This window comes from Acomys minous (genome assembly GCF_964271855.1).
Source record: "Acomys minous genome assembly, chromosome: 17".
In the NCBI taxonomy this organism is placed as follows: domain Eukaryota; kingdom Metazoa; phylum Chordata; class Mammalia; order Rodentia; family Muridae; genus Acomys; species Acomys minous.
The window spans coordinates 45,140,194-45,158,785 of record NC_140500.1 but is presented as its reverse complement, the minus strand read 5'-3'; the positions used below and the strand labels follow the sequence as shown (position 1 = coordinate 45,158,785).

The window sequence follows — 18,592 nt, the reverse complement described above, 5'->3', positions numbered from 1 at the left end:
GAAACAAACATACAGAATCAGGGTGTCTTATACCACTATGGCAGGCACAGAAGTCAGAGCCCCAGTCTGTTTTCCTGGCTTCACACGCACACGCAAGCATGTGTGTGTGTGTGTGTGTGTGTGTGTGTGTGTGTGTGTGTGTGTGTGTTCCTACATTTTGCACAGTGAGCAGAGAAGGAAAGTCCTAGATAAACTGAAGAGTCTGCACTGTAAACAGCACTCAAGTCCTTGATTGACATATTCCTTACGTTAGCATCCAAATGTGACACTGAGATGTAGGTTAGTTTCACCACTTATCTGAAAGGTATACAAAAACTCAGGCAGAAAATCAGGTAAGTTGATTTTTATCAAGACACAGTAGTTCCCAACTTGGTTAGGCTAGGAATAACATTAAAAAAAAAAGGCATATAACATAAAAATTTGCAGTAGAGCAGACAGCTACCTAGTATGCTCATCCTGAGAGGTGCCTTCATACGGCAACTGACGGAAACAGATGCAGAGATCCACAGACAAACATTAGGCAGAGTTTGGGGAATCCTGTGGAAGATGGGGAAGAAGGATTGTAGGAGCCCGAGGACACCTCAAGAAAATCCACAGAATAACTAACTGGGCTCACAGAGGCTCATGGAGACTGAACTGTCAACCAAGGAGTCTTCATGGGACTGACCTGGGTCCTCTGCGTGTACGTCATGGTTGTGTAGCTTGGTGTTCTTGTGGGACTCCTAAGAGTGCAAGCGGGGGCTGCCTCTGGCTCTCTGCTGCTTTGGGGGCCCTTTTCCTACCACTGAGTTGCTTCATCCAGCCTCAATACAAGGGCAAGTGCCTAGTCTTATTACAGCTTGGTCTGCTATGTTTTGGTTGGTATCCCTGGGCGGCATGGCCTTTTCTAAAGGCAAATGAAGGAGGAGTGAATGGGACAGGCAGATGGGCGGGGCTGGGTGAGGGTACAGGGAGGAAAGGAGAAAAGGGAAACTGTGGTCAGCATATAATATATGAGAGAGAAAAAATGGAGTACAGAGAGTGATCCCAAAGCAGAAATGTATGAGGGTATAAAGAGAGAGAGGTGAGCTCTATAATGTGTACGCCAACACAGACCTCTGACACGACTCCAAGCACACTATCCTTTTGTGTCACTTCCAGGGCTTCTTATAGGGACGCCAAAGATAACGGAGAGGGGGCTACCTAACTCTTACATGGTACACTGAGATTCCAGTCCATGGTTCCATACAGACAAACAGCTCAGGGTCTTGGGATTTGAAGAAGTGTTGTTTGCTGGCCCTTGGTAGTGGCAACTATTTATTCTGCTGCGCTCCCAGGGTTGAGCTAGTCATTTGCAGACATGAAACTGAGACCCAGAGGGAAGATACTTTGTTGAAATCAGACACTCTTGGTTTCAAAATGCAAACAGTGGAGGGAAATTCCAAAGCACATGACCTGGCACTTCAAGAAGCCTCTTCTGCTGAAGAAGTGCCACGCCACCGACTCAAGGGGGCGCCATTCCAACCTTAGGCATCCTAGGCTTATATACAGTAAGGTGTTTTCTGGCAGATGGCAGTAGCTTCTTTGTCATAAAGTCAGGTAAGTTATGAAGCTATTAGGAACAGAAGAAGAGTCCTGACAGAGTGACTTCATCTGGAGTTTTAGTGTGTGTCATGGGCTGTTAGTTGCCCTGCCATCCAAGGTCATTTCCCTACAACTCAAAAGATGAGAATGAAGAATTGCTCCTACCAGGACTGCAGCAACTACAGTGTGTTCAGAGTTTAGAAGAAAGTAGGGAAATGTGGGGGCTAGTAGTACCCCTGAGCAAGTGGGGGCAAGATGCCTTTTCCTCCAAACATACCTGGTCCCCACTCTCTAGTAGTTAAAGAGTGTGATGATTAATTATTGTCCACTTAACAGCAGCAAGAATCACTTGGGAGACAGACCTCTGGGTTTATATAAGAAGGATTTTCTAGTGTGTGCTAAATGAGGTGGGAAGGCACATCCTAATAGGGCAGCTATGGCGAGTGGGCACCATCCCATGGGCTTACATAAGGGATATGAATAAAAAGCGGAAGTATGGTGAACACCAGCACTCATCTGTCTGCTTCCTGACTGCACACACACTATGGCCAGTGGCCAGAAGCTCCTGCTTTCTCCCCTGTGACAGACTGTACTCCCTGGAACTGTAAGCCCAAATAAGCCCTTCCTTTCTTGGGTTGCTTCTTTTTGGGCATTTGGTTTCAGCACTGAGAAAACACACTGATGCACGGGACTCAGTGATGCTGGATGGATTTCCGTCTTCAGCAGCTCGCCTTCAGGTTGTCTAAAGAAATGGTCAGTGAATAATAGTCCGAATCTGGTCAACCGTCTGTACTTGTATAGCCTTGGAGCTAATAGTTGCTTTTATACTGTTAAATAGTTTAAACACACACACACACACACACACACACACACACACACACGGATTATTTCATGACATGAAAATTTGAAATTCAAACTTTCAGTGTCCACAAGTGTGTTGGAATACAGCCATGTTCATTCATTGTCTGTGCCCGTTTTAACATGACAACAGTACAGTGAGTAGTTGCCATAGAGACAGTATGGTTCACGAAGCCAAAAATATTCACTATCTGGTCCTTTACAGAGATAGATGGCTGACCCTTAGACTAAAGAAAGAAAGGAGTTACTCTCACGCTGAATTCCTTTTTTTATTTTCCTTTTTCTTTCTTTCTTTTTTTTTTTCTTTTTTCTTTCTTTCTTTCTTTTTTTTTTTTTTTTTTTGCACAGCTCATGAGACATTCCAAGCAATATGGCAGGTGTAAGAGTTTATATATACAAACTTGAAACTGAGACGAGGGAGCAAGGTCAACTTCATCACCTAGCCCCCTTGACAGCACCTTGAAATGCCATCAATCAGTGTGTGCCTTACAGGACGTGGAGGGTTCAGTATAAATTTCAGCACACAAACTCCTGACACAGTCCAGGGGTGTAACAGGACCCCAGTGATGTCATATGATAAAGGGGATTTCTCTGGAGGCTTCTACATGGCATCGAGCTGGAGACTTTCCAAGAAATTGAATTTCTAAAGTGCCATCCTTGACGCTTCAAAATAATTCCACCCAAGCACCAAGCCTCCTTGAAGAAAACATTGTCTTTTCAGTGACCCTTGTCACTGAGTGTCGTCCTCAAAGACATAAATTGGAAGCTATTTTCTTTCCAGCGAGACAGACTAAATCCAGGATGTAGATTTTCCAATTAGGCTCTTTTTAAACATCTGTTGGTAGGCTGCATTTAACATTAGTTATTTGAGCAAAGCACAATTTGATTAGACTGTCTGAAACTAAGCCAAAGTCTGCAAAATAATAGCTCAATTAAATTCTGTTTTGCTTGCATTTGTCTTAGATTTTCCTGAGTGTGATGCTATTCCACATAGTCAAGTAAACCAATTCCTTTCAAAATGAACGATTTAGGTGTATTTTCCATCCTCCCTCCACGTATGTTTAATAATCTCTCCCATCTTCGCCATGCTTCATTGAGCTTAATCTTGACACCAAATACATTTTCAGTTATTTTGCCTTTAGTCTCCTTTAATTTTCTATGCTGGTGAATTAAAGTTCTTTGCCATTAATATTATTCCTTAAATAGATTAGCAAATGTATAAAGGCAGGCAGAGGGCATTAGGGCAGCCTATCCTCCATGCAGGGGCCCCTTAGTTTCCACTCTCTACCCAACATGCATGTCAGGCACTTGAAGTCCGATTTGGGCAGGAGTACCTTTAGATTCTTTTAATGCTTTTTATGGTCTTAAAATGTTGCTGGAGGAGTATGAACCTGAGACTAGTGTGTGGCCTCATTATTGAAAGCAGGTTATCAATGCAGCTACCTGTTAGCTTTTATATTTCATTCATCCCTTCGCGCACTCACTAACTCATCACGTTCTCATTTAGTAACTCATTCATGAAAGAAGCACCTACAGACTGTGGAGATGGCTCACTTGGTTAACTGTTTGCTATACAAGCATGAGGATTCATGATCCCCTGAATTCATTAAAAAAAAAAAAAAAGCCATGTATGATAGCATGAGAAAGTAATCCCAGGACCAGGGAGGCAGAGACAGGCAGGTTGTTGTGATTCATTGCTAAGTTCTAGGCCAGTGAAAGACCTGTCTTTAAAAAAAAAAATCAAGTATCTTCACCCAAGGAATGACTCGCAGGGTTGATGGCTGGCTTCTACATGCTTATACAATGCACACACACAGGAAGCTTCTACAGATCGCCTAGCTTGTTAGAGGCATGGTCAGGAGTGACCAGGAGCTGAGACATAGGACAGTGATCCCTCCTTGCCTTTGAAGACTGTCTAGCATTAGTTCATAAGGGACTTGAGGATAGGTCTTCAGAACAGTATGAAAATACAACATACCAAACGAACTAGCCCATCGGGGCTGTCAATCATATTTTTGAAATACCTAAAAGACTCAACTTGCCAGGGATAAAGGCTGATTGTGGGTCTCTTCAGAGGTTGAAGCTTTGTTAAGGGCTGTGGTGAGGTAATCAGCATGGCAGAAACATGTGGCCAGGAAAAGTCACTCACCAACAGATGCCAGGAAGAAAGTAAGGGTGTCCCAACACTGCCTTCCAGAGTGTGTCCCTCACCGCCTACTTATTCTTAAATGTCACAGTATCTCTCAAGAGCATCATCAGTGTTTAAAATAGGGATGGACACGTAAGACTCAAACTATAACACACCAGGAGCAAGCACACCTGTGCCAAGTACCGGCTGCCTTTCTGTCCAAGGGGCTCACACTGCCTCAGCAGATCTTTTAGCAGGACTCAGGTATAGGAGAGATGATGAACTTGACTCTCAGTGAGAGGTTTGAGGTTTTCATCAAATACACTTACTTGTAGGTTGACAGCAGAGACTGGCGCCAAGCCACTGCTCAAACATCTACCTGGATGGTGCTCTATAGCAAGCGAGCTGAAATGTGTTAACTTGGAGTTTTTCAGGTAGCTGTTTTCCCTTTAAGACGCAATTATGAGAAGAGCAGTCTCTTCTGAGAATTAACTGTTTCTCAAGCCCTGTGTGAGCTACTTTCAGGCATTAATCACTTAACCTCCATAATTACCTTTAGGTAGGCAGGGTAACCAGCCATATTCTCTAGATGAGAAAACGGAAATAAAGAGAGTTTAAGTTACTTTCCTAAGGCCACACAGGAATAACATGCTATCAGGACTTGATTTGTCAGTCTGACACTGGGAATCATGCTATTAATAGTAGTGGGATTCAGCCTCCTCCCTTCCATATATTCTGCCACTCGAGTCTCCAAAACACCGCCCTGTGCAGTTAATGCAGTTACAGGACAGAGTATATAGGACCTGATAAGAAGGGATACAGTGCTGGACACAAATGGGATTGCCCTAGCATCCCGGAAGGATACTGGGAGAACATACAAAGTACATAGTTAACCTAGGGCAGGATTTCTAAAACTATCAACGAATCTGTTACTTAAGCTTCTCAGAAAAAAAAAAATCAAGTACTTTCCCACTTTGGTTTGTTTTTCAGTTGCTAGTCAATCTAGTCAGCAGACCACTGCCTCTAATACTGGTCCCTGGGGCAGACATAAGTAGTCTGGACCCTGAATCTATTACATAGCACTCTTTTCCTTTCTTTCTTTTCTTTTTCAAGACGGAGTTTCTCTGTGTAACGTTGGCTGTCCTAGACTCACTTTGTAGACCAGGCTGGCCTTGAACTCACAGAGATGTGCCTGCCTCTGCCCCCTGAGTGCTGGGATTAAAGATATGTACCACCATGCTGGGCTTAAACAGCACTCTTACAATATATATATATATATATATATATATATATATATATATATATATATATATATATATTAAGTGGATACATGAGAATTTCTCTGCTCTGTGTAATTCTATGTGGCTTACTCTTATTACTTTTGTATCTAGAATAACTAACAATCCATTTGTGTTATTGAATTTTTTTAAAAAATCAGACATAATTTTATTGCTGTCTTACTAAGAATGGTTTCATTAAGTCTGAGAAGTGGCTATTCATAGCACAACAGGGCACAGGTAGCCTGTGTGTCCTACAGCTAGGGACTGAGAAGAAATCCACCATAAAGCATGTCCAGATTAACTAATAAAGAAGAGGCTTAGGCCCACAAGGCAGTGAGCAGAAAAATGGGAGGAAGGGAAGAGTGCTCATGTCATCGGGCACATCATCTTTTTCTGAAAAAAAAAAAAAAAAAAAGGAAATGTAAAACATAATTTAATCACCAAGCTTATTTGTTCTAAACAGCAGGCGGCAGGGCAGGTGGTAGCTGCAGCTCTAGATTCCTTGGATTTTCCACTGTTATCATGAGGACCATGTTTTCTTCTATCTCCTTGTAAAAGCAATTATGATTCTAAATGTCTGTGTCTCTCCCGCTCTCCCTAGCAAGGTAGTGGCCATCTTCTCAGGGCTCCTACTTCAGCGCAGAGCTAGGAGGGCGGAATTCGCACTGGTCTGGCTGACAAGGGGGCCACTGACGTTCTGGAGGGTAGAGGGGATGGTGTCTACGCAAAGGTTTAGACTCATGTGTAGAACACAAAATACCCATCAAGAAGAGTCTGGGGGCTACAGTGCAAGGAGGATGCAAAGCCCTTGCCCAGATCCATGCGTATTCGTCTGAACAACCCACCCCAGAACAGAGTAGCAGCACGGCAATCAGAGGCAAGAACAGCGGAAGGAAACTGGCAGGACACCAGCAGAAGGAAAGATGGCAGACGGGACAAAAATGAAGAGAGAGGGGGAGAGGATAGTAAGGCAAGGATGACGTCCCGAGACAGAACGATCTGCCTGTGAGGACACGGGAGGCAGCTAAGGGCAGTTTCCATGGGCTTGGGGTCACTCCTGCCTTCCTGACGAAAGAAGGGGACACACTGTAAAGGAACAAAGGAATCAAACCCTGGAGAAAGGATGAACTTGGATTCTCAAAGGAAACTGGGAAGAAAGAAAAAGGCATGACATCCAGAAACTCCAATTTGAAGAAGTTTAAAAGAAGTCAACCCCTCTCTCTACCCACCCCTCGCCAAATACAAGCCAGTCAAAGCAACCTATCGCACTGGGATGCACAAGGAAGGAGACCGTGTCGGGATTCAGTGGCACTACGATTCAGGAGGAGGAAGGCCATATTTGTAGGAGAGGGATGAGGAAAAATAAGGAGAAAAAAACAAAAAAACAAGAAAAAAACCAAAGCTATGGCTAAGGCTAAAGCGGTCCACAGAATATTCTGGTTCTAAGTACTCAGCAGCCACAGGGAGTAGAAGAGAAGTGCCTGGGAAGGTGCAATCCACCCAAAGGTTTTGAACTACCCATTTAAAATCCTCATTTACCAGGAATCCCAATAAATGCTGGCCTCTGTCAGCCTGAATATTTACCAGAGTAACTCACTAGGCTGTAACAAAGAGGGACACGCGCTGGTGCTCTTTGCCCAGCAGAGTCCTGGCCGCTTGAAAACCCTACTACTTAAGTAGTTAAAAATCTGTTCTTTTGATGAGGGGGGCAGGCTAAAGAGAGAAGGCAGCAACCCAGGCCCTTCAAAAACAATGAGTGGTTGATCTCGGTAATTTACCGGGCAATAATTTCAAACTCAAACAATCCCAATAGGGAGGAGACTGAAGTATAGCGAAAGTTCAGAATGGGATATGTTCTCTTTAAAATCTTGAGAGCGACTAAATATGACAACCATCTGATGTATGAAAATTATTCACAACCAAAAACAGACAGTCTGGAAATAGCCGGGATGACTTCATTTAGACAGAATTACCCAAATCTGTTTCTAATATACACAGTACACATAATAAATTTTTACAATATGACAAGCAAAACAAACTTAATAAAAGTTCCCGATCTTTTGTTACACAAGCATGCTATATCCATGGTATGTTTATAATAGTTTGCTCATGATATCACAACTCGGCAACAAAGGCGTAGGCAATACAAAAACAGTTACTAGGCATGACATCAGCTCACAACTACCGTAATTACATCGAAACACAAATTTCCCAAACTGTATATTTTCCAAACTGCTTCTCAATTTCAACGGCTGCGTTTAGACAATTACTTACAGAGTGGTCTGCAGGCTTTGAGTAATACCCGGCTTTCTTCTCTTTCCCAAGCGTCATTTCCCTTTAGAAAGTGCATATTTCAATTACGGGCGCTATTTTTCAGACATGCCCATAAACACATGTCCAAATTAGGAGACTGTGTGGTCTGATGGTTAGCGAGGAGCACCAGGCATCCACAACGCCCATTCTGTTCCCTTCACTGTGCCTGCGTGCTGAACCCTAGAGAATCTCTTGGCAGCATCAAAAGTGATGCAGATTACACTGTCAGAAGATGTAGGTGGGTGGGAGTCCTGGATGGGTCACTGGTCAGGGTCATGGCCTCTGGCAAGACTGCTTTTCTGTGCTACACTATCCTCATCTGTGAGGAGGGAAGAGTGAGCCCTGGGGAGGTGGATTACTTAAGGGTCTGTCACGCTGGCATGAGGACCTGCATTAAGACCCTCGGGATCCATGTAAAACCTGGGCAGTGTGGGCACCTAGAACTCCAAAACCTAAGGAGACAATAGGCAAGAGCATCCCTGAGGCTTGCTGGCTGGCCAGCCCAGCCTAACCAGTCAGCCCCAGGTTCACTGAGAGACTCTTTCTCAATACATAAGGTAGGAGGAACGGAGCCCTGGCTCAGTGGTTAAGAACACTTGCTGCTCTGCCAGAGGCCCTGAACTCAGTTCTCAGCACACACATCAAGGTGCCTCACAACCGTCCGAGACTCCAGTACTGGGGAATTTGATGCTATCTCACACATACACTCACACAGACTCACATATATGCATACACAAAAATAGAAATAAAAAATTAAAAATGAGGAGGAGAGTGACTAAGGAAGATATCCCAACATAGATCTCTAGCCTCCATGTGCACTGCACATACTTGTGTACATATGTGCACATGCACATACATACAGAACAGCCATGGTGGTAAGACTCCCACGGGGCTTCTGTAGAGTAGCTGCCTGCTGGAAAGTACTGTCACCTTCGGTATTTATTATCATTAGGGTTTTCTTTCTGGACAGATGCCTGTCTGAAAACCCAGCTTAACTGAACTTGACCCACAGCATAACTCTCCTGAGGTCAGGGCAAGGGCGGTGTCTTGATCACAGGATCTCGCCACAGTGACTTTCAAGTGAATACAGTTTGAAAAGCATGAATGCATGCATGAAGGAAGGATTACGTCCACTGCTTTCAGAAGTAAAATATATGATCTGGGCTTCATGCTCTCTAATTGCTTTCGTGTTCTCACAGCTCACCCTGGTGATATTGTGACCCCATCTGAAGTGACCAGTTAAGGGGAAAGGCTGCCATGCCCATGATTTCAGAAGACACTTTCCGAGGATCAAAGTTCAGGAGCCCATGCCATATGTGTGACCTCTGTCTCCCCGTGTTTTGAGGTCAGCTGGCTTTCCTGACCAGGCAGGGTGCCAGGGGAACACGACTACCCCCATTGTCACTTCTAGTCCATGATGTTGCACTGAATGCTGTTATTCTAGGCTTCAGGAAACTTTCAAACCACTGGACAGGGTCCAAAGCTGTGTGCTAATGAGTTTCAGATTGGAGGACCTCACTAGGCATGTGTCAGAAAAGTGGCACAGTGTAGGGAGAGTGGAGAGCAGGGAAGAAAAGTTACATGTGTGCGCGTGTGTGTACGTGCGCACACAGACACAGACACACAGACACACACACACACGCAAGCACACACACATGCAGAGAGGGAGCAAGGGAGAGAGGGAAGAAGTGATGGAGAAGGGACAGGAAAAAAAGGGGGGAGTAGGAGGGGGAAAGAGAGGGAGAGAGAGAAATGAAGAAAAAACAGTAGTTAACGAATACTGGCTGCTCAAACTGACAGGGAACACCCCTGACCTCTGCATTTCATCAGAAATTCTTGCAGACTTAGAAAATAAAGGAGTTCGCTTTTATCACACACTGAGAGGCTCATATGGAAAAATGGAAAACACTACATCACTTGACCTCAGCGTGGCCCCTTTCAACCACAGACGAATACTGTGTACAAAACTCCTAAATCAACTTAAGATGTTCCAACAACACCAACCAAAAAGCCTTAATTTTCTGCATTAGACTTGATGATTACTATTTTGGGTCTTGCCAGTTTGCTTAGAAGGATTACACAGGAAAGAGACGTGTAATTCCCGGAAGGGTGTTTTATCACTTTGCGAGTAACACTAACGTGGTGACCTCTGATGAGTGGTTCTGGAGGAGGGGTTGGGAGGCTCATCCTGGGTGACACTCCAGAGCAAGCCTGGCTCACAAGGGTGGGAAAAGTCACCCAGCACTGAATCACCGTTATTTGCTTACATTAGCAGAACATTCAAAAACAGATTTTAAACAACATAAAGGCACTGAAGCGGGCTGCTTGGTGAGTCATTTTAATGGAGAACCAAATGTTTTTCTGCCTGTCATATTTCATAAGGAGATTCTCACTGAATTACCAGAGTGGACTCTCAGCTCGCCCCTTTGTTTCTTTCTTTTCTCTTTCTTTCTTTCTTTCCTTCTTTTATAAAAATTGTATTTATTTTGATCTGTGGGGGCATGTTACCTGCACGGATGTCTGTTTACCACACGCATACAATGCCCACAGAGGGCAGAGGAGGGCTTTGTGTCCCTTGGGATTGGAGTTACAAACGGTTGTTAGACACCATGTGCACACTGGAAGATTAGCCCACACTCTTTAACTACCGAGCCGTCTCTCCAGCCCTTCTGCTCTGTTTAAGAAGCACCTCTTGAGAAAATCTGACTCACAGAACTTTGGGAAGTAAGAAAACTCTGTCGTCTCTGTCTCTGTCTCTCTCCACACTTAGTCCTTGGTACTTTACAATCCAATCCGTTCACATCCTCTAACTGTCATCAACATTTTTCAGACAATGTCTATAAAATTGATTGCTTGTAGCTCTGAGTTCTGTTCGACACATGGAAACAATATAATTTAAAGTATTTTCAATGAGAGTGGAAAGAGATACAAAACCCCCAGGAAGCCTCTACAGAATCTGGACTATGTGGGTATGGTAGGGAACAAACCAGAAGCAAAGGAAATGACCTGAGCATTATAGGATACCGGAAGCTTTGACAAATAACTCCAAATACGGAAACTCTAAATCTTAGTGTAATGCCAACTGACATACTCTCCCGTCAGATATGAATGATGGTTCTGGAACATTAATATGTTCATTAAATTCTAGCTCCCTGGACTTAAAACACGCCGTGTTCTGGCTCACAGGCATCTTGACAGCTTTGTTGTACTCATGCTTGTGAGGTCCGCAGAAGACACAGTTGTTGAGAAGCTTCATACCTCCACCCAATCTGTTGTTTTCACAAGCTTAATCTAGGTATGAAAAACTGAGAGTGGAATCACGTGGAGTCAACATCTTCAACTCAGTTGGGGATCACAGAAGCCACTATGGGTGGTGACGCACTCCCATGATGCTTAGCAACTACGCAGGGCTCCAACTCTCCAGTCTGTAATACTGCAGTGCACGGGTGTTTCTTTGGTTCCCCTCACCCCCTTCCCTGAAGCACAAGCAGATGACCAGCAAGGGTCCGACAGTGTTATTCCTAATTACCTTTTTTTTTTTCACTCTTGATCCTGTGGCTCTAATAATTAGTTACCTGGGGCTGCAATCCAATTTGAAGTGATGACAAGAAAGTGATCCATGAAAAAGTAATAAGTTAAATCCAATTTCAGCCTTCCTCTAATTAAATGCACATGGAACTAATGACTCCAACCCCAGCATTTCAGTGATAATGGTAATTAGCGAGGTGGGAGTCACTCTCTTTCTCAACACTGGAGGTGGAAACCACAAGGTAAAATGGTAGGAACACTCTTAATTACATGTGTCATTTTGTCAGCAATTTACACATTTTTGACCAGTCAAGTATGTTTTTTTCCCTTGTCCCTCTCCACCTCCTAGCCCGTGCAGTGATTGTAACACAGTACTCCATGTTCCAACACACGTAAGCTCAGAGGAGCAATCAGCCTTGAGGAAAAGGGATCATTCTTTTCACTGCTGCCCACTGTCCTGATGTTCAGACACAGAAATACACACAGACACACGCACAGCTGTAATTAGGAAGTTATGGAGATCTAAGTGGCCTTCCTCTTTGAAGTCAGATATATACAGCAGAATTGGTTTGGGTTCATTTTGGGTTTTTTTTTTGTTGTTGTTGTTTACCACATAGAAAACATGATAATTTGCTTACTTATGGAAACTATGACACTCAGTGGGGACTGAGAAAACACACATGAAGGAGAGGCAGCTATTAGCTGCAGGTAGAACACAGATGGCCTGTGGCTCTCTGGAGCCTGGCTACCCATCAGTGTTCGAGGCCTGGCTGGGTGTTCTGTGACTACTCCCATGAACCTTTACGAGTTTCAGTTTTTCCTCTCCACAGTCACCCATCCTACAGAAGTGCTATGGGGCTGGTTGAGCACTGACAACACTTTCATCACTCTGCCCGTGGTGATGCACACATGGTTTGTGTGCTGGACAGTTGGATGCCAGTTTGACACACGCTAAAGTCATCTGAGAGGAGGAAAATCAATTAAGAAAATGCCTCCATAAGGTCAGACTGTAGGAAGCCTGTAAGGTATTTTCTTAATGATTGATGAGGGAGGGCCCAGCCCACTGTGGGTGATGCTATCCCTGGGCTGGTGGTCCTGGGTTCTATAAGGAAACAGGCTGAGTAAGCCATGAGGAGTAAGCCAGTAAGAAGCACTACTCCATGGCCTCTCCATTGGGTCTTACTTCATGGATCCTGTTTGAGTTCTTGCCCAGATTTCCCTTGATGATGAACAGTGCTGTGGAAGAGAAAGCCAAAGGAACCCTTTCTTCTCCAACATGCTTTTGTTCATGGTGTTTTTATCACAGCAATAGCAACCCTAACTAAGAGAGTTTGATATAAAACACTAGCATTTAATTTTCATTTTAATATTCAAGTGCTCAGAGGTAAGCTAACTATACGTAAATGTCCACACTGAGATACTTATGAGAGTGAGATTGCCAATAAAATAAACATACCCAGACATGGAGTGGGTTTGTCTTGGTGAGACTAGGACATGGTCATATAAATTTAAATAAACATGAGCCGTTCAACACAAGCCGCCCCATCACAACTCATGTCATCATTTTGTAGGCAAGGACAGAATGGGACTATTAAAACCAGAATCCGAACTCAGGAGGATAAACTTAGGCTCCTTGAATCACATGAAACCCTTAAAACGATACAAAATTCTGCATGCATAGACATCATGCTGGAGGGGAGGGCAGGCCAGTGTTCCCATCATATGGATAATTATCATATAAATATATGCTTACTATCTAGATAAATGTATCTGTAAATTATTATCAGATGTCTATGGTGCGTGATGTGTGTGCACCACGCACATGTGTGACGGTCAGAGGACAATTTTGTGTGGTTGGTTCTCTCCTTCCGCTGTGGCTTTGGAGGACCAAACTCAGGTTTCCAGGCTCCTGAATCCAACTCCTTTACCTACTGAGTTATTTCGCTCCTTCTGTCCTATTTCTCATACTCTGTGTGACCTACAAGATGTCATAACTACTTTAAAAATCATCATTTCTGCCAGGCAGTGGTGGCGCACACCTTTAATGCCAGCACTCGGGAGGCAGAGGCAGGAGGATCTCTGTGAGTTCCAGGACAGCCAACCCTGTCTCAAAAAAATTGTTTCTACTTTTTTTTATTCCTTATCAAAACTTGCTTATAGGGATTTAAGATTCTCAAAGGTATGCAAAGGACGGCATCTTATAAGGGACAGACATTCTGACCTTTCTGATCCCTTTTAAAGAGCAGAGATGTTGGCTATAGGCATTGTTTACTTGGAACCTTAAGGGATGCAGTTTAATGAATGATCCACTTTCCTAACCTAGTGCAACAGAGATATTTTTAAGGGCTGGTACTCTGAAAGTGTCCCATCTCACTAGTACAAAATTAAACTGGAGTTTCCTTTAAGGTTTTCCTCTTAGGAACTTATTTCTTAGTGAGTGACAGAAATGGTCTGAGACCCTATGTGGCATTAAGGCAATGTAAAGGGGGCCAGAGAGATAAGAGTACTGTCTGCTCTTCCAGAGGTCCTGAGTTCAATTCTCGGCAACCACATGGTGGCTAACAACCATCTGTGATGTGATCTAATGTCTTCTTCTGGCATAACAGGTGTACATGCAAATTAGAGCACTCATATACAATAAATAAATAAAATCTTTCCTTAAAAAAAAAGACAATGCAAAGGAAAAGATACAAGATAGACAAAACCAAACACCTGTTGAATCTTGTGTTTGAACCTCAAAGCTGGACCCCTTACAATCATGAGCCTAAGGCTGGTCCTCCTGTGGGTTTCACTATTGATCCTCATGGAGAGGAAAAATGGCCTCCTGGGCCAGGGGCTTGCGAGGCATCTAACCTTGGAGGAAATAGGGGAGGGAAACCAAGGTGATGCCCAGCTGTCAATTCACACTCTCTTCAGCCAGCCTGGAGCTGTGGTCAGCCTCCCACCGGAAGCACTACACAAGGCTGGCTTTCTGTCTTGACTTGCAGGCTGCCGAACCCTCATGTACTTTGACTTTCTGGGGAGAAACTGTGTCATTTGACTTCCTTCCAGTATATGTGTCCCAGCCAACAACTAAAATGCTTAAAGAACCAAAAGGAATTACTACCCAGCTACGGCAGTCAATGTTCCAAGATTTGATCAATAAAAAAAAATTGCTCATTTACTACAAACTAATCGCTAGCCAGTAGAGCCACGGGCTTTGGAGGTTATGGGAGGGGGAAGGGGGCATCTGCACTGTTATGTATTTATTTCACTTGTTTAAGCAATCTTCAGAAGTATATAAATATTTATAAAAAGCAGCCTACTATTTTTATCCACCTCTTAATTCTTTTAAGCAAAATCAAACTAATTCACATCTAGCTGCACGGCATCCTGAGGGCAGGGTCTGTGTCAACAGCATAGGGTCCTAATAGCACCAGCCCAGCACCCAGCGCACTGTGGCTCACCAAAATGCCTCTAATGAATTCAGATCATTCTGATTGTGAATTACGTATGGAGGCAATTTCCAATTTCCACTTCTATCTTTCATAAAAAGGAAATTTGCAAGGCAAATTTACAGCATAAGCAAAAAGGGGCCATGTAGGATGGTAAGCCGAATACCAGTCAAGAACTCCAAAAGGGGCCTGGGTACTTGGTTCACACCTTGTTCATCCATTAGCCAGGCTGTGTGCTGAGAACGCAAGCACCAGGCTTGGTTTAACATGTACCAGCAGCGCGCCTTTCTCTGCTATTGAGATTAGTCCACTTTGGTGCTGTCTGACTTGGGTTCATGATCTCTATCTCTGCCGAGTACCCACTTACAGCCTCCTCTCACTTTCCCTTTCCTTGTGTTTGTCTCATCCGCCTGCGGAACCGGAGTGGGCCGCCAACATGAAGAAGGAAAGTGTGAGGAGTGCTTAAAACACGGGCCATAGCCTATTTGGGAATTTAAGGTTTCTTTTCTCCTTTCCGCATCTCAAGCCCTCAGCAGATCAAATCCTCCTTCCCCGTCAAGCCTTCCTCTATGCAGGTCTGAAATCTGCTAGCACAGATCTCTGAATGTAGAGTTCTGAAGGGTTTGGAGATCAGAGAGGACCGCTGTGCAGATTGGCAGGATTTCCCTTTCATTTCAGAGCCACTCCAGGCGAGACGCCCAGGGACAAGGCTCGCCAGGATGGACTTCAATGTCAAGGTCATTTCTTCTGAGAGGTACCAAAGCTACACATATCTTTTTATAAAAAGGTGATAGACCATGTGACAGAGATTAGTACTTTCTCCTTTCTATTAGTAGGTGGCAGGGCTAAATTAATAAAGCTTAGTGGGTTTGAGTGACGCTCTATGCTTACTGGATTTGAGCAACCCTCTATCCAGCAATAGGTCAGGACACAAAGACAACACACACATATGCACGAATGCACCCGTGCACACGCACCAACTCTCAAAACTCAGCCTAAATTTTCTGCTTGTCAGTTCTACTCCTGAGAAGCCCAGAGGACACCTAGCAGCGTCTTCACCAGACTAGACTTCCTGATAACCACTCTCCTTCCATCTCTTCTGTACAGGCTGAACTGCAGAGCACACCATAGTGGGTCTCACATCGACTTAGCCATAATCTACAACATGCTCCATGTCAGACTGTTTGGTTTGGATGCTAAAATCCTTAACTGTCAAGAAAAAAAAAAATAGAGCCCTCGAAAGGAAATCCCCTGAAACTTTACATCATTTGTCTATTTAGCCTAACGAACATTTACTCATTACCCTAGATGCCAGGTTTTAAAAACCCAAGCACTGGAGCTAGAGAGACAGATCAGGGTAAAGGGCTCCTAGCATGAGCAAGTGAGTTCAGGTTACAGCACCCACATGTGCAAACAAGGCACAGAGATCTTCATATGCAATTGTAGCTTGGTGTGTGTGTGTGTGTGTGTGTGTGTGTGTGTGCGCCCGCGCGCGCACGCGCGTTGGGGGGTGGGGGGCAGGAAGGTCCCTGGAGCTCAACAGCAAGCCACGTAGTTGAATTGGTAGGTTGAAATTCAGTGAGAATTGATGTCTCAAAAAAGAAAGGTGGAATGCAGGATGGCCAACCTGGTCACTATAGCAAGTTCCAGGATAACCAAGGCTATGAAGTGTGGACTGGACTGAGTAACACAATCAATCAATCTTTGGTGTGCAACACACACACACACAGAAAACAATTTAATCGTAAGTGATATTCAATTCTCTAGGGCACTATGATTGGACAGTGTCTCTGTATATTTTTTTAAAACTTCAGACCAAAGCTGCCCTATGGATACCCACTTCCCAGTGTACTTGAGTCCTGATAAATTCAACAGGACTCCTAGTATTTTCCAGGCTGTGAGAGGCTCCAAGAGGGAGGCCAAAGAACGGACAGGCATTTGAATCACTGAGTGACAGGTTGGGCCAGCTCCCTGTATACATTAATAAATTAGAATTTTAATTGTGTCTCTGTCTGCAGGAGATGCCCTGGTACTTTAATATGTACCAACAATTGGCTATGTTATGGAATCTGCAATGTGGCCTCCACTGCTGACCCCTGAAACACAATTCCCAGACTGACTACGGAAACTGTTCAGTTTGATCCTTTCAACTTATTTGAATCCTGACAAATAAGCTCACAGCTGAAAGGTCAACACAGTCATATTTCCTCCTCCTGAGCTGTTCTTAAGACATCTGCACAACAAAGCCCTTCTTACAACACCTGACACCCGCCCTCCACGGCACTGCACCTCATTAAAACTGTCTCCCACACCCGCACCCACACAGAGTTAAAGGGTGCGAGTTACTGGTAGTTTACCAAACAGCTGTCCTAGGGAGAGAGTTTGTAAACAGTCCACACCGATGCTCAACTTGCCCAGTAATCTGTCACTATATGGTTGGACTTTTTTGGAAGAGGGACAGATTCTCTGGCACAGTAGGAGAGCCAGAATTGGCTTACCAAGGACAGGACGGCGTGTGCAGGATAGCTTAGAAGTTGACATGATTTATCCTAATCCAGGGAGAAGTCAACACACGTAGGTCACAAGTGACAACACAGGCAGATGACAAGTAACACTGTGTTACTGCTCATCACAAATTGTCACAACACTTCCAGTGAGAAACCCTTCCTTAGCCTCCAATGGGGGGGGGCACCTCATACCTATCTCCTAACTTGAACGTGGGCATAAAAAGCCTGATTTGAGTCTCTTTGAAAGTTCTACTGCAATTTTCTACTCCAAGACCCAAATCCAAATTAGATTTTATGAACTCACCCCTCCTTCTACTTAAACCCTTGGCCCTCGATGTGCCAGAAATGAGAAATTGTGGAAACAATCTTCTTTTGTTATCATTTCATAAAAATTGTTCCCCGTTTTCAATTAATGATTCAGAAACATGCTGCAAACATCTACTGAAGGAGGCCATGTATTCTGTTATATTCATTACTGGGTATAATATCAGAAGCATAGTATCCCCCTGGGGCCAAACAGAAGCACTTGACACCGCAGACACCTGGAGCTGTTAAGTAGCGCTCCTTTCTGAAGGATAGTGTGGAACGGTCCAAAGCCTGTGAGATGTCAGGGCCATCTCTGCACCCTTGACCCCTACTTAGGAATAGCGACTATGTCTCCACAACAGGGAACTTGTGTATGTTACCAGTGGGGAAGCCATGGATCTGGCCAGTATGAAAAGTATGATGAAGGGTCCTCAAACAGTACGCAGACCCTGAAAAACCTGAAAACAGAACCATCATATGACTTAGCTGGAACACTCCTGGGCATATATAGGAAGGAAATGAAGTCAGTGGAGATGGCTCGAATGTGAAATGGCCCCCACAGTCTTAGGCATTTGAACTCTTGGTTCCCAGTTGATGCCACTGTTTGTGAGGTTTATGTGGTTCATAAACCTCTTGTTGTAAGAATTACATCACTGGGGGCTGGCTTGGCGATTA

General features: G+C 44.1%; 1 protein-coding gene across 14 annotated transcripts in view; it reads right to left on the bottom strand.

The window, feature by feature from the left end:
* FOXP1 (forkhead box P1) overlaps positions 1 to 18,592 on the bottom strand; it is a 606,995-nt gene that overhangs the window by 132,488 nt on the left and 455,915 nt on the right. The window lies entirely within an intron of this gene.